The sequence below is a fragment of the Cebus imitator genome, unplaced genomic scaffold (genome assembly GCF_001604975.1).
Source record: "Cebus imitator isolate Cc_AM_T3 unplaced genomic scaffold, Cebus_imitator-1.0 Scaffold405, whole genome shotgun sequence".
In the NCBI taxonomy this organism is placed as follows: Eukaryota; Metazoa; Chordata; class Mammalia; order Primates; family Cebidae; genus Cebus; species Cebus imitator.
Window position 1 is genome coordinate 1856821 of NW_016107720.1, and position 15852 is coordinate 1872672.

Consider the following 15852-nt stretch of genomic DNA (forward strand, 5'->3'; position numbering starts at 1 on the left):
GGCAGGGCCCTGGCCTGCTCAGCCCCCAAGCTTTCTGAGGGTAAAGAGTAAAGGGGCTCAGGCCAAAGGTGCCTCTGCAGGACCAGCCCCCTCTCCAGGTAGAGGCAGCAGTGCAGCCTGGAAGCTGGTGAATCCTCCTAACAATGTGCTCAGACAGGCAGACACTTTAATAAGGCTGCCCAGATTTGTGGCTGGTACCATGGCAGAGGAAGAGAGAAGGATTAGAGGCCCCTGTCACAGGGAGAAATCATGCACATGGCCAGAGGGGCAGCTGGTCCAACTAGACCATAAGCCTGTCACGGGGATTAGTGGCTCCTTGGGGATGGCATGTGATTGGCAGCTCCTGGGAGGAGAGCAGACGGAAGCAGCGAGAGGTCGTGCACAGCTGCCGAGAAAAGAACGTCCAGGCACCGCCGGGACTCTGCAGCGGGCTCCACTGTGCTCACAGCACTCCCCTCAGGGAGGCTAGGCTGGTTGACCTGTCAAGAGAGTGGCTTTAGCTTTTGCGGTTTCTAGGGAGAGAAAATCCTCCACTATTTGCAGAATCTGTTAATCTGCTCAAACAGGTGACATTTGCTATTAGGGGTGGATGATAAGGGTGGATTCTCAGTCTCAGTAATGACTCTCCAGGAGGAAATTCCCCTACTTCTCCGGGGAATCTATTCTAGTAATACTGGAAAGTCTGAAGGTCTTGTCAAGTCTCTCCCAGAAAGTGGGACTGTATGTAAATAGATGGAGGACAACCGTCCTGATCCTGAGCACTTCACTCAGTTGAGAAAAAGTAGGAATGCATGGGAAACCTGGGAATTGCAAAAGAGGAAACCTGAGACTGTGAGGAGGGGTGGGATAGTCACACATCAGGAAGGCATTCCCTGGCTCAAGCCGCAGCTCCACCACTGTATAACCTTGGACAATTATGTAGCACCTTAGTGTCTTAGTTTCCTCATCTTTAAATCAGAAATAATATGCTTGTAGTTGTGAAGATATAATGACAGTGGACTGGAGAGCAGTGCCTAATGCATGCTCAACAATGTCTAACTATTTAATGGGAGAGAGATGATGCCTGTGTATTTTAGCATAGAAGAATAAGGTAAAAAAAATTCACAAATGTAGCTCCATACCCCAACCCACTTAAGATGTTGAAATACAAAGAGTTTCTCTCTAATGGTTTTATTTTCTAGTACGATGTGACCTCAGTTCATCTGATGATTCTGGGGATGTGATGGGGATACAAAGGGACAATAAAAGAGAAGAATGCATGACATAGATATTTAGGGAAGTGGGAACGTGAACGTATTTGAGAAACACATGGGATGGCTAAGCAGTGTTGGAGTAGAAACCATGAATGTATGATGATACCAAAAGTATAGGCAGACAGAAAGGCACGGGTGGTCTCCTTTAAGGTTGGCGTTTGGCAAAATAACTACAATGGAGTAAGAATGGGGCAAAGAAGTTAAATTTACATGTAAGAACCACAGATTTAAATTACTTAGTGAAGAAAATGAACTTCCAATGAGACTGGATGGATGGATAAATGGATGGATGGATGGATGGATGGACAAACAGATGGATGAATGAATGAATGGATGGATAGATGGATAGACAAATGGATGGATGGATGGATGGATGGATGGATGGATGGATGGATGGATGGCTAGATGGATGAATAGATGAACAGATGGAAGGATGAATGGATGAACAGATGGAAGAATGAATGTATGAATGGTTGAATGGATAGACAGATGGATAGATGGATGAACACACATGGATAGTCATGAGCAATACATGGCAGTTCCTGATGATTCTGCAGCCAGGCTAATTGAGTTTGTGGGCTAGAAGGAAAGGCAATGGTTAGAGTGGGCTCCCTGAATTCATGTTTGAGATGCAACAGATGATAAAGATAGGGCAGAACCATGGGTCTGGGTATAGAGTTGAGAAAAGTTCCCTAGAGATTAGAAAATTGGGGCTGAGAGGTCAGGGATCTATAGGGCAAATGGATATGAAGAACTCAAGAAGATGGAGAAGCAGGAAGGAGAGAGAGCCTATGAATAGATGTTGAAGTCTTCAAGGAGTCAGGATGGAGGGTCAGGAAGCTAGGGTGACTGTCCTTGGAGGGAGGGCCCTTGGAGGGAGGGCCCTTGGAAGAAGGGCATGGGGCCTCTGGAGGGCTGGATGGCAGGATCCTTAGAGGGAGGAGGGACACGTGTCCACTAAGAGCAGCTACCCTGTCCCTTGTCCCTGTCCCACTGCTCCCAGCCACTGCTCTCCTCACAGGACTTCTGTTTTTGATTTCCTGTTTATTGTGCTTTATGTTCTAGTGCTATAGTAGTTTCAGAAAACACTTTATTTAACAACAGTGCAAATATATTCATTTTGCTGCCTCATTTGCAAATATAGTTTTCCCATAAAGGCAGTTTTGTCTTAATGTTCTTACAAGTCTAAAAGAAATGATCTCTTAAACATTCATTATTAATTTATGTAGATTTTTTTCTGTTATATTTCAGAAGATTTGGGATTTGTGTTTTTTTACTTTTTTGTAATTGGCTGTCGAGAAACAAACTTCTAATCCTAGAGGATGAGAACCTGCTGCACTCTGTCTTCATGATTCTAGGTTCCTGATAACTAGAACATTCATTGAAGTTCAATGTGAGAATGGTAAGATCTGTTCTGCAGGGAAGATTTGTGGCAACCCGTAATCCAATTCTCAGGGCCCTTTGGCAGGGGAGTGTCTCGCCTGTTTATCTTTCGAAGGCCAGCACCTTGATTGCATGGTCTGCAGGCTGTGAGAAGGAATGTCTTCTGGCAGTGGTCCCAGCCCAGGTGATATATGCTACCTTTTCTAAGCCGCTGAACTGTGAAATCCAATTGCAAAGGGACACTGGCTCTTTTTAACCTTTCCAGCTGCAGCACTTGGGACACAGTGATAGTAAGAATGGCTACAGCATATGGAGGGTTTCTTATGTATAAAGACACTGAATAAGCACTTTGCATGCTTTCACATTTTTTATCTGTGTGCTGAACATGAAATCTGCCCCCTTAATTTTTAAGTATGCAATATAGTGTTGTTACCTTTAGTCATAAGGCTATATAGCAGATCTCTAGAACTTATTAATCCCGCATAACTAAGCTTTATACGTGTTAAATGTAACTCCCAATTTCTCCTCCCCTAAATCCTGGCTAACCACCATTCTGCTCTCTGATTCTATGAGTCTGAGTGTTTCAGATATCTCACATAAGTGGGATGGTGCTGTGCCTGTCCTTCTGCGACTGGCTTATTTTCACTTAGCATAATGTCCTCCACACTTACTCATGTTTTCCCACAAGTCAAAATGTCCTTCTTTTTTAAGGTTGAATGGTATTCGATTATATATACAGTTATGCTTCACTTAACCATGGGGATATGTTCTGAGAAATGTGTTGTTAGGTAATTGTGTCATTCTGGAAACATCACAAACCTAGATGGCACAACCTACTATACACCTAGGCTAGGTGGTATTGAGGGAATGTATTCTCTTCCTGGGTCCCCAAGGGGGCGTAGTTGCAAAGGCAAGAACATCCCAGTGTCATACCTCCACCCACCTCTCCATCTGGGATCTTATAGGCTTTGTTTAGCTTTCGCCCGTGGGAAAACAATCAAAGGTCAGTTACTCCAGTGGAAGTTTAAAGGAACTCCTTTCATAGGACTGGAAAATTGAATGGGGCGGGAATTCCTCCCGGGTTAAAAGTCCCCTTCCGCCACCTTGGTGCAGACTCCATATCTGGATTCCCTTCCACGACCTTGTGGAAGCTGCTTTTCTCTCTCTCCATTTCTTTCTCCTTTTCTTCTCTCTCTGCCTAAATAAATCACTTTCTGCAAAACTCTTTGGGGTCCGATATTTACTTACAAGCACACCATGCCCAGTGGGGTCCTCTCTCCCATTCTTGGGTGAGTGAGGGACCAAGAGCTTGGAAGAAAACAGCCCACTGGGGAGTTAGCTGAGCCTCCCCCGGGTTCTGGAACCCAGTCTCAGTATGGCCTACGGCCCAGGCTATCCACCTGCAGAGTATGTTGCTGCACTGAATATTGTAGGTAATTGTAGCACAATGGTAAACATTTGTGTGTTTAAACATATTTAAATGTACAAAAGGTACAGTAAAAATACAGTATAAAATATAAAAATAGTACACCTGTATAGGACACTTAGTATAAATAGAGTTTGCAGAACAGGAAGTTGCTCTGGGTGACAAGTCAATGAGTTTGTATGAATGAATGTGAAGGCTTAGGATATTACTGTATAAATTTATAAACTATAAACACTGCACACTTAGGCGACACTAAATTTATAAGTATTTTTCCTTCTTTAATAATCAATTAAACTTAGATGATTGTGATGTTTTTACTTTATAAGCTTTAAAAAAAGTTTTAACTCTTTTATAATAACATTAGTTTAAAACACACATTGTACACCTTTCTTTATATATTTATTCTATAAGCTTTGTTTTTATTTTTACTTATTTATCTTTACTTTTTAAACCTTTTTTGTTAAAAACTGAGACACAAGCACACACGTTAGCCTGGGGTTAGTTAGGGTCAGGATCGTCACTATCCCTGTCTTCACCTCCACAACCCGTCCCACTGGAAAGTCTTCAGGGGCAACAGCAGGCATGGAGCTGTCACCTGTGATAGCAATACCTTCTTCTGGAAACCTCCTGGCAGCCTGCCTGAAGCTGTTTTGCAGTTATCTCTTTTATACAAGTAGAAAAAGGATACTCTAAAGTATTAATAAAATATAGTGTTATAAATATTTAAACAGATACATTATCATTACCAAGTATTGTATACTGTATGTAATTGTATGTGCTAGATTTTTCTACAGCTGGAAGTGATGCAGGTTTGTTTACACCAGTGTCACCACAAACAGAAGAGGAATGTGTTGTGCTGTGATGATGATGTCATGACGTGACGGGAGGTTTTTAGCTCCATTATATTGTCATAGACTCACCATCGTGTGTGACTTATCTTTAACCGAAACATTGTTATTCGGCATATGACTGAACAAACCATATTTTCTTTATCTTTACCGCTTCACTCAACAATGGGCATTTAGGTTGTTCCCCTATCTTGGCTGTTGTGAATAAGCTCATACATTTACATTTAATTCTCACGTGAGCCCTTGAGGCAAATACCACAATGACCATTGCTTCTGACATGAGCCAACTGAGGCAAAGGACACGTTGAGGAAGTGCTCAGACCTCACTGCTAGTAAAGGCAGAGCCAGGACTTGAACCCAGAAATGAAGCTGGGGTGACTTTCACCTCTGGCTCCAGACCCAGTTCTTCCCGGCATTCTACTCGATAGCAGATCAAATGCCAACATGAGAGGCTGAAGATGACGCAGTGTAGGGAGGAAACGGGAGCCCCTCTCCTTGCTCCTTCTTCCTTGCCTGCCTTTCTGGGGAGTCCTGCTTGGAGGGGGAGGCTGTCTGTGCAGATCCGTGAACCTGGTTTTCTCATTCAGAGAGATCAGAGTGCATGTCTGCTGGCAGCCAGAACGTCTGGGCCACTGAATAATTCAAGTGCCTCTGTCCAGCCGCAGTCACCCAGAGGACAAGCTGATTGCACTTTGGATGACCTCTCTGGGTCTGTGTTCCTGGCCGGATAAATGTCCCCATTCTGTTTTTCTCTGGGGAAATAAATAAAGAAACACCGTGTTTGGCAGAGGCCTGTGTGTGAAGCCTCAGTTTAGAGTTAGTGTTAAAGAAAAGCAGAAATCCTCCTCCCTGAGCCTGAGAGACCCCTGCTGCACAGGTCACAGGAGACATCTTTCCGTCCTCCTTCTCCCCTCTGCTGTCACAACTTCGCCCTGACACCCTGCCGAGCCCCATGGACACCAACTAGCCTCTCTCTATCAACTACGCAATGCACCTCAAGCCCCACTTTTGCTTTCAGAGGCCTTCATGTCCCCAGAGGCTGAGGAGCTTGTTCATCATTTTTTCTAGCTATACCTAGTCTGAAAATGGAACACACGTGCACCTTACTGCACCGGCTTCCCATCCCATCACTCCTCTGCGTGAGGAAACGGCCCAGGAACCTCTGCCTGTATTTCCTGCATCCAGCTCTGAGACAGTGCCTGCTTCACTCGCCCACTGCCCACTGCTGCTGGAGCGCAGCTCTTGGGCCCTCATTGGACCAAGCCTTCTCACTGAAGCCTGGCCCAAAGGAGACACCAATCTCAGATTGTCTCCGCCAAAGAAGGGCCTGGTTCTGTCCCCAGGAAACAATGATGGCCTTTGATTGTTGCTGCCCCTACCCACCAGACACCCCTCTGCCAAAGCCTTCCTTCCACTGGACAAAATCCATATTCAACAATAACTATTATTGAATACTATTATTTGATAATAATAACAGAAATATCTGGTGCGTTTGGCATGGGCTAAGTGTTTTCTCCTTTAACGCCCACACAGAATTACCATGGAGCACTGGCTCGAGGACTCCTGGGGATACCAAGTCCTCATAGAAAGGATTACTTCTGCTCTGCATATAACCGACAGCCTACGCTACTTGCAGCTAAGCTATGCATAGCCTGCCATGTATGTTACATCATCTCTAGATTACTCGTCAGAACTAATACGACGTAAATGCCATATCAACAGTTGTTACGCTGTATTTTATTTTTGTATTTCTTTTTTATAGAGGCAAGGTGTCACTTGGAATCTTACTCTGTCCCCGAGACTGGAGTATGTGGTGCAATCCTAGCTCTCGGCAGGCTCAAGCTCCTGGGCTCAAGCGATCCTCCTGCCTCAGCCTTCCAAGTAGATGGAACTTCAAGAGTGAGTCATAGCACCTGGCCTGTATCATTATGTTATCGTTACTTTCTACTTTCATTTTTGTGAATATTTTTGATTTGTGGTTGATTGAATACACAGATGTGAAAACCCATAAATACAGAAGGCCGATTGTATGGGTAATGGTCCTGAAGTGAGTCTGTAACTTAAGATCTGTGATAAAAGCCAATCACTAACATAGTGTGAGGCAAAGGAAGGAACGTGAGCTTTGCAGTTCAGAGTACTGGCCGGCTTCCAGGGCTACCACCACCCAGCCTAGGGACCTCTGAGCAAGCGCACAGATTCAGGAAACAGAAAACTCATTATATATATATATTTTTTTGAGACAAGAGTCTCACTCTATCGCCAGGCGCCAGGCTGGAGTGCAGTGGCACGATCTCGGCTCACCACAACTTCCACCTCCTGGGTTCAAGCAATTCTCCTGTCTCAGCCTCCCGAGTAGCTGGGACTACCACACCCAGCTAATTTTTGTATTTTTAGTAGAGACAGGGTTTCACCATGTTGGCCAGGATGGTCTCAATCTCTTGACCTCATGATCCACCTGCCTTGGCCTCCCAAAGTGCTGGGATTACAGGCGTGAGCCACTGCACCCAGCCAATTCATTAGATTTTTAAAAAGAGTATTATAAAATACAAGGAAGTAAGTAAGTAAGTCTTAGAGACAGATGGAGCAAAAAGTAGGTGCTGAGGTAACCTATGTATTCAGAACGTAACAGCTGCTACCCTAAGTCTTCAGGAAACAAAGCAGAAATGGCGTTACAAAATCCAGGAGCTCAGAGACAGACACCACCTGTCAAACCTTGTGAGTCTCAAGCAGCCAACTCTCAGACCACTGGAGCGACTTCGCTGTGCCGAGGTTGGGGCCTCTGGGGGGACGCTTGGCCTTGGATCTTAAATTATCAAGTGTTGCTCATGCCTTGGTTGGTGTCCTGAGTCCGGTGCTAAGGAGTGCAAAGAAAAAGGACCTGTGGCTGCACACTGCTGCAGCAAAAATGAAACCAGGACGCAGACTCAGGACGACCCCACCCAGACTCAGCCTCTGACCACCGCCCAGCACCTCCCCTTGGCAGGACCTAACCAGAGGCAGCCACTCAGGGCTCTAGGAAAGTATAGTTTGCAGACTCTCTGCCCCAGCACCGCAGAGCAGAGAATGCCAGGGTGGCCTGGGGGAGAGGCATCTGATGAGCATGGCTGGCTTCTTTTCTTGTTGTAGCATGGGAATAATGCCTTGCTTGTATGGACTGGAGGTAAATCATCTAGCACAATGCCTCACCTGTGAGATCGAGGGCAGCTAGACCACAACCGTGAGGCTGACGGTGCTTACACTGGAGTTGCTATTCACGGATTTAAGACATGTTCACATCTATTTTCACATTTAATCCTCAGAACGCTCCTGGAAGGATACACAGGTAAAGGCACGAATGCTCTGATAGGTTATAATGATACTGTCCTCCCTGGGACCCTGGACCCAGACCCTGGGCAGGAGGATTTCCCAGTGTGGATGACAAAGAGGAGAGTGAGAGGAAGAGCCAGACCTCTCCAGGGTAAAGTGTGGGGCAGCCTCAGTTTTTAGAGCCTGCGTTCACTAAAGACATCACCTCCATTGCTCCCAAATTAGGATATTCCCTAATTTTGAATAAACCAGTTACCGATATCCCAGGAAAAGGAAAATATTGAATGATTATTACCTTTTAAAATAAATAAGCAAAAATAAATGAATCTCCAAATATTTACAGAAAGAGCACTCCACACAGGTATCTTGTCAGATTTCTGCATAAAACATGGGCTGGGTAAGTTTTGCTGCAGAAGTGACCAGATCTGGAACTTGAGGTGTTGCCTGAGGTCAGCCTGGGAGTGGTGATGCCACAGTGGGGTCTACGGTGCAGCCCGAGGCCAGATACATCTGGTCTCCTGAGTGGACTGCAGGGTTTCCCGGTGGAAGGAAAGTTCCGCCACTTTCTCCAGGAGGCCATCCTGGACAGAGACTTAGAATCCTAGCTTGGTCCGGACTTTCCTGAAACTGAGACTAAGTGAGGCATCATTTGCAGGTTTCACTGCTTGTTAATCAGTTTATCTTCTCCTGGAACTTTGTAAATGCAGCTATCGCACGGCAGCCCTGGAATGACACGCAGAGACTTTGTGCTTGCAAAAAGCTTATTCTTCTATGCTGGGAGTTCTGGGATAATGTGTAAGTGTGTGGGTGTTGGGGTGGAAAGAGGGCAGAGGGCATTTATGAGTTTCTCCTCCTCTCCTCTTTCATAGCTGTCTCTGTGTTACTTTTTCTTTGCAGAGGTTGGATCAGAAAACGCCTTATGCTATTTCACGGGGAATTCCCAAAGAGCAGCCAGCTCCTGTTGGTTGCTAAGAGACAGCTCTATAGCTGGGATTTGGCTGCAAAATTTGAACAAAAAAAGAAGAGCACAAATGGGCTTGCCAGGTAACAGATTCTGTGATGACTTTCCATCCTGTTTGCTGGCATCAGGGCTTCCAAAGGCAATAGAGCATCACTTTCTTGCTTGTGATTTACGTGAGGAGAATAGGCAGACAGTCTTCTTCAAGGGGTTTCCTGATCAGCCTTGGATGTGCTACCCAGAATCTATGTGGGAAGGACAATGAGATTCCCGACGCTGGTAATGGGTAAAGGAAGATCAGAATTATAAGTGGGCTGTGCATCTATCCAAGGAGACAAGGGCTTAACTCTATTAAAAGTAGATGTGACAAAAAGCTGAAATCAAACACATGCCTCTCAATAGGGAACTGGCGGAATAAGCCCTGGCACCTCTGCACAATGGAGTATTATTTAGCTATAAAAAGAGAAAAAGAATATTTTTATATTGAAAAAAATTCATGTTGCTTTTTCTCCAGGATAAAATTTTAAGTTAAAAAAAGCAATTTAGAAATTATGTGCACAATAGGCGCCTATGTCTCTAAGAAAAATTTCAGTGATAAAAACAAATAAATGTTCTCATTTTTAAAAGGTCATAAACTGTATTTCTAAAAAATTGTTTACCTATGAGTCAAGAAACAATGTATCTTGGAAAGCGTGTAGAAAAGCTGAACTAAAGATCGAGCGTAGCACAGTCTCAGGACTGCTCACTGGGCACAGACACATGGAACAGGTTTGAAGGACACTGCAAAGGCTTTGACATGGGGAATGACGTTGAAACCACAACCAGGGAAGGTTGTCAGAATGTGCAGCCTCAACTCAGCCTTGCTGCTTGCCTGCTAAAACAGTAACGCTAGGATTCTCCACAGGATTTAAATGAGACCCAGAGTATAGCATAATATTCAAATGCCCAGGATCTGAGCTATCTTATTTGATCTAGAAAGAACCAGGAAAAAGCTCAGCCTATATCAGAAAAAAAGCAATAAACATGACAACAGTGAGGAGACACAGATTTGGAATTATCTGATAAAGATTTAAACAGTTAATTAAATATTTCAACAAGCAGTAATAAATGCTCTTGAAATGAAAGGAAAACAGAAAGTAATTTTAACATAACTTCCAGTATTACAACACCTAACAAATTTACATCTAACAAAAATAACGCCTAACACATTATCTGTGCTATTATAGCACCTAACACATTACTAATATTTTATTTAAATTAACTTATATTCAGTCCATATTTTTCTCTTTTGTCTCATTTTCTTATAGCAGATTGATTTAAATCAGAATAGTAAGTCCACACATTGCATTCTCTTATGTTACAGAATTCTCTTTTATTTTGTAATATCCCACCCTTCCTCTTTAAAGCTACTGACTTCTCGGATGAATTACTAGGTCATCTGCTCTCTGAAGTGCCTCATCCTGTGAATATGGCTAATTGCTTCATTGTGGTTTTGTTTCAGTGGTTATATTAGTCTTATAAACTGGTAATTAAGCCTAGAGTCTTGGTAAGGTTCAGGTTTTATTTAAAAGGCAAAATATGTCATAGGTGATTCTGGGTACTTGTACTGCACAGCCTCGGGAGTCAGACACAGTGCAGCTGCCCCACATTCCGTGACTCAGGATAGGTCAGTGGCTCAGGTGCTGTCCGTGTGATTTCTCAATTAAAACATGCCCTACCTTCCATGGGACTTTAGCTTCCACTGGTGATCGCTGCCTAGATTCATCACTTTATTAATGGCTCAGAAGATATTGCTTTCTAAAATTCTGCTATTCTTTTTAGTAGCTGGAACTCTTCCAAAAATAAGAAAATAATTTTACTCAATAACTATATGGATACTCTACAATACAGTTTAGATAAAGGAGCAACAACAACAACAAAAAGGGCACACAGTTTCCCCTTTGTTTATCAACATGTGTAGTAATGAGTGTGTGCACCAGCTACCTCCAGCAAGCACTGAGCAATATGACTTTAAATTATCTTTTGAACTCATAGATTTTTATAACTTTATTGTTTCAGTCTGTGACCATTAGCATTTTTTGATGCTCAATTTTAGGCTAAGGGGAATTCTATTACTAGGCCCCTGGGTCTTTGTCACATGGCATCTTCCTAATTTATGTGAGAAAAATATGCCCCAGGATCATTTTGTACATTGTGGTACCTGGAATTGGCATTACTCAAAAAAAAAAAAAAAAAAAAAGCACTGGCTTACTTTAGTGAGAAGTAGTACTTAGAGGTCAGAATCTAGGTACTGGGAATGCAGGATTTTGTTTAGTCTTCATCATGAGTCTGAAATCTAGTTACTCTAATCATCTCGTTTTCATTACAGGTTCTAAGACTCAGAGAAGTCGATAAGTATGTACTTGAGTATGTACTCAAGTTTACAAAATTATTCAGTGGTGATGTAAGGCAGTTTCTTGGCTTCATTCAGGAAGAAATTCAAGAGCTAGCTGGTGGTAGAAAAAAAACAGTTTTTGTTTTTTTTTTAATACACTTTAAGTTCTGGGAAACATGTGCAGAACTTACAGGTTTGTTACATAGGCATACACGTGCCATGGTGGTTTGCTGCACCCATCAACCTGTCATCTACATTAGGTATTTCTCCTAATGGTATCCCTCCCCTAGCTCCCCAACGCATGACAGGCCCTGGTGTGTGATGTTCCCCTCCCTGTGTCCATATGTTCTCATTGTTCAACTCTCACTTACAAGTGAGAACATGCGGTGTTTGTTTTTTTGTTCCTGTGTTGGTTTGCTGAGAATGATCGTTTCCAGTTTCATCCATGTCCCTGCAAAGGACATGAACTCTCCTTTTTTATGGCTGCATAGTATTCCATTGTGTATATGTGCCACATTTTATTTATCAAACCTATCATTGATTGGCATTTGGGTTGGTTCCAAGTCTTTCCTATTGTGAACAGTGCTGCAAGAAACATATGTGTGCATATGTCTTTATAGTAGGATGATTTATAAACCTTTGGGTATATACTCAGTAATGGGATTGCTGGGTCAAATGGTTTTCTGGTTCTAAGTCCTTGAGGAATCACTACACTGTCTTCCACAATGGTTGAACTAATTTACACTCCCACCAACAGTGTAAAGCATTTCCATTTCTCCACATCCTCTCCAGCATCTGTTTTTTCCTGACTTTTTAATGATCGCCATTCTAACTGGCATGAGATGGTATCTCATTGTGGTTTTGATTTGTATTTCTCTAATGACCAGTGATGATGAGGTTTGTTTTTTTTTTTAATATGTTTCTTGGCTGCATAAATGTCTTCTTTTGAGAAGTCTCTATTCATATTCTTTTCTGGTAACTTTGTTAAAGTTCCTTGTAGAAACTTGTAGGTTCTTTGTCAGATGGACAGACTGCAAAAATTTTCTCCCATCCTGTAGGTTGCCTATTCACTCTGATGATAGTTTATTTTGCTGTGTAGAAGCTCTTTAGTTTAATTAGATCTCATTTGTCTATTTTGGCTTTTGTTGCCATTGCTTTTGGTGTTTTAGTCATGAAGTCTTTGCCCATGCCTATGTCCTCAATGGTATTGCCTAGAGTTTCTTCTAGGGTTTTTATGGTTTTAGATCTTATGTTTAAGTTTTTTATCCATCTTGAGTTAATTTTTGTATAAGGTGTACGGAAGGGGTCCAGTTTCAGTTCTCTGCACATGGCTAGCCAGTTTTCCCAAAACCATTTATTAAACAGGGAATCTTTTCCTCATTGCTTGTTTTTATCAGGTTTGTCAAAGATCAGATGGTTGTAGATCTGTGGTGTTATTTCTAAGGTCTCTGTTCTGTTCCATTGGTCTATATATCTGTTTTGGTGCCAGTACCGTGATTTTATGGTTACTGTCGCCTTGTAGTATAGTTGGAAGTCAGATAGTGTGATGCCTCCAGCTTTGTTCTTTTTGGTTAGGATTGTCTTGGCTATACAGGCTCTTTTTTGGTTTCATATAAAATTTAAAGTAGTTTTTTTCTAATTCTGTGAGGAAAGACAATGGTAGCTTGATGGGGATAGCATTGAATCTATGCATTACTTTGGGGCAGTATGGCCATTTTCACAATACTGATTCTTTCTATCCATGAGCATGGAATGTTTTTCCATTTGTTTGTGTCCTCTCTTATTTCCTTGAGCAGTGGTTTGTAGTTCTTTTTGAAGTGGTCCTTCACATCCATGGTAAGTTGTATTCTTAGGTATTTTATTCTCTTTGTAGCAATTATGAATGGGAGATTACTCATGCTTTGGCTCTCTATTGTTGATGTATAGAAATGCTTGTGATCTTTGTACATTAATGTTGTATCCTAAGACTTTGCTGAAGTTGCTTATCAGCTTAAGGAGATTTGGGGCTGAGATTATGGGGTTTTCTAAATATACAATCATGTCATTTGCAAACAGAGACCATTTGACTTCTTCTCTTCCTATTTGAATACCCTTCATTTCTTTCTCTTGGCTGATTGCCCTGGCAAGAACTTCCAATACTATGTTGAACAGGAGGGTGAGAGAGGGCATCCTTGTCTTGTGCTGGTTTTCAAAGGGAATGCTTCCAGCTTTTGCCCATTCCGTATGATATCGGCTGTGGGCTTGTCATACATAGCCCTTATTATTTTGAGATATGTTCCATCAATACCTAGTTTATTGAGAGTTTTTAGCATGAAGGAGTGTTGAATTTTATCAAAGTTTTTTTCTGCATCTGTTGAGATAATCATGTGGTTTTTGTGATTGGTTTTGTTTATGTGATAGGTTACGTTGATTGATTTGTGTATATTGAACCAGCCTTGCATCCCAGGGATGAAGCCAACTTGATCATGGTAGATTAGCTTTTTCATGTGCTGCTGGATTCAGTTTGCCAGTATTTTATTGAGGATTTTCACATAAATGTTCATCATGGACATTGGCTTGAAATTTTCTTTTTTTTGTTGTGTCTCTGCCAGGTTTTGGTTGCTGGCCTCAAACTGGAAAAAGAGTCAAGACCCATCAGTATACTGTATTCAGAAGACTCATCTCACATGCAAAGACAAACATAGGCTCAAAATAAAGGGATGGAAGTGCCAGGTGCGGTGTCTCATGCCTATAATCTGAGCACTTTGGGGGACCAATGCAGGGGGATCACCTGAGATCGGAAGTTCAAGACTAGCCTGATCAACATGGAGAAACCCCGTCTCTACCAAAAATACAAAAAAAAAAAAAAATTTGCTGGGCATGTTGGTGCATGCCTATAGTCCCAGCTGCTTGGGAGGCTGAGGCAGAAGAATCACTTGAACCCAGGAGACACAGGTTGCAGTGAGTCAAGATCACATCATTGCACTCCAGCCTGGGCAACAAGAGCCAAACTCTGTCTCAAAAACAAAAACAATAAAAAGGGATGGAGGAATATTTACCAAGCAAATGGAAAGCAAAAAAAAGTAGGGGTTGCAGTCCTAGTCTCTGATAAAACAGACTTTAAACCAACAAAGATCAAAAAAGACAAAGAAGGGCATTACATAATGATAAAGGCATCAACACAATAAGAAGAGCTAACTATCCTGAATGTATATGTACCTAATACAGGAGCACCCAGATTCATAAGGCAAGTTCTTAGAGACCTACAAAGAGACTTAGACTCCCACACAATAATAATGGGAGACTTTAACACCCCACTGTGTCAATATTAGACAGACCCATGAGACAGAAAATTAACAAGGATATTCAGGACTTGAACTCAGCTCTGGACCGAGTAGACCCAGTAGACATCTACAGAACTCTTCACCCCAAATCAATAGAATATACATTCTTCTCATCACCACATCACAATTATTCTAAAATTTACCACATAATTGGAAGTCAGACACTCCTCAGCAAATGCAAAGAAATGGAAATCATAACAAACAATCTCAAACCACAGTGCAATCAAACTAGAACTCAGGATTTAAAAACTCACCCAAAACTGCACAACTACATGGAAACAGAACAACCTACTCCTGAATAACAACTGAGTAAATGATGAAATTAAGGCAAAAACAAATAAGTTCTTTGAAACCAATGAGAACAAAGACACAACATACCAGAATCTCTGGAACACAGGTAAAGCAGTGTTTAGAGAAAAATTTATAGGATTAAATGCCCACAGGAGAAAGCAGGAAAGATTTGAAAGTGACACCCTAACATCTTAATTAAAAGAACTAGAGAAACAAGAGCAAACAAATTAAAAAGCTAGCAGAAGATAAGAAATAACTAAGATCAGAGCAGAACTGAAGGAGATACAGACAAAAAAATACTTCAAAAAAAATCAGTGAATCCAGGAGCTGATTTTTCAAAACGATTAACAAAATAGATCACTAGCCAAACTAATAAAGAAGAAAAGAGAGAAGAATCAAATAGGCACAGTAAAAAATGATTAAGGGGATATCACCACTGATCCCACAGAAATACAAGCTACCATTAGCGAACACTATAAACAGTATAAATACTCTACACAAATAAACTAGAAAATCTAGAAGAAATGGATAAATTCTTGGACACATACAACCTCTCAAGACTAAACCAGAAAGAAGTCAAATCCCTGAATAGACTAATAACAAGTTCTGAAATGGAGGCAGTAATTAATACCCTACTATCCAAAATAAGCCCAGGACCAGAATTCTGCTAGCAGGTATCATTCTTTTTTT